This window comes from Arachis ipaensis, chromosome B03, assembly GCF_000816755.2.
Source record: "Arachis ipaensis cultivar K30076 chromosome B03, Araip1.1, whole genome shotgun sequence".
Lineage (NCBI taxonomy): Eukaryota > Viridiplantae > Streptophyta > Magnoliopsida > Fabales > Fabaceae > Arachis > Arachis ipaensis.
The window spans coordinates 135283720-135284244 of NC_029787.2; positions in this window are offsets into that span (position 1 = coordinate 135283720).

The following is a 525-nucleotide window of genomic DNA, read 5'->3' on the forward strand; positions in this document are numbered from 1 at the left end:
AATTTTAAAATACATATAGTATTTTTGTAAAAATATAATAATAAAAGTCAACTCCATACAAGAAAATTGTATATATTTTAGTAGTACACTAATAGCTAAATAAAAACCTGCCGTCTCGAAGTACTATAATTAGCTCTTAAATTTTCACTCATCAATATATCTAAAATATAAATTAAGAAAAATATATTGCTCACTCCTCACGTATTTATGTTTGCATATTCGAGGAGTTTCGGTGTATGTATGGCATCAAGATCTGAGCTACTCATAAAAGGTGAAACATCCATAAGTTGATTGACTACGGGTGAAACCACTACATTTTCCATGACTACCTCAACTCCCCCATTACCATTATCGTCCTCGTCGTCTGCTTCGTAGGTAACTTCAAAGTCTTCTTCACTATCGCTGTTCATTCATTAGTACACTTCAACTCTATCATCTTCAATGTCTGAGTCATGTTGAATCCTATCTATAGCTATATGTTCAAAGTCAATATACAACTCAATGTTTGGTTGTTGCACCTGAGTC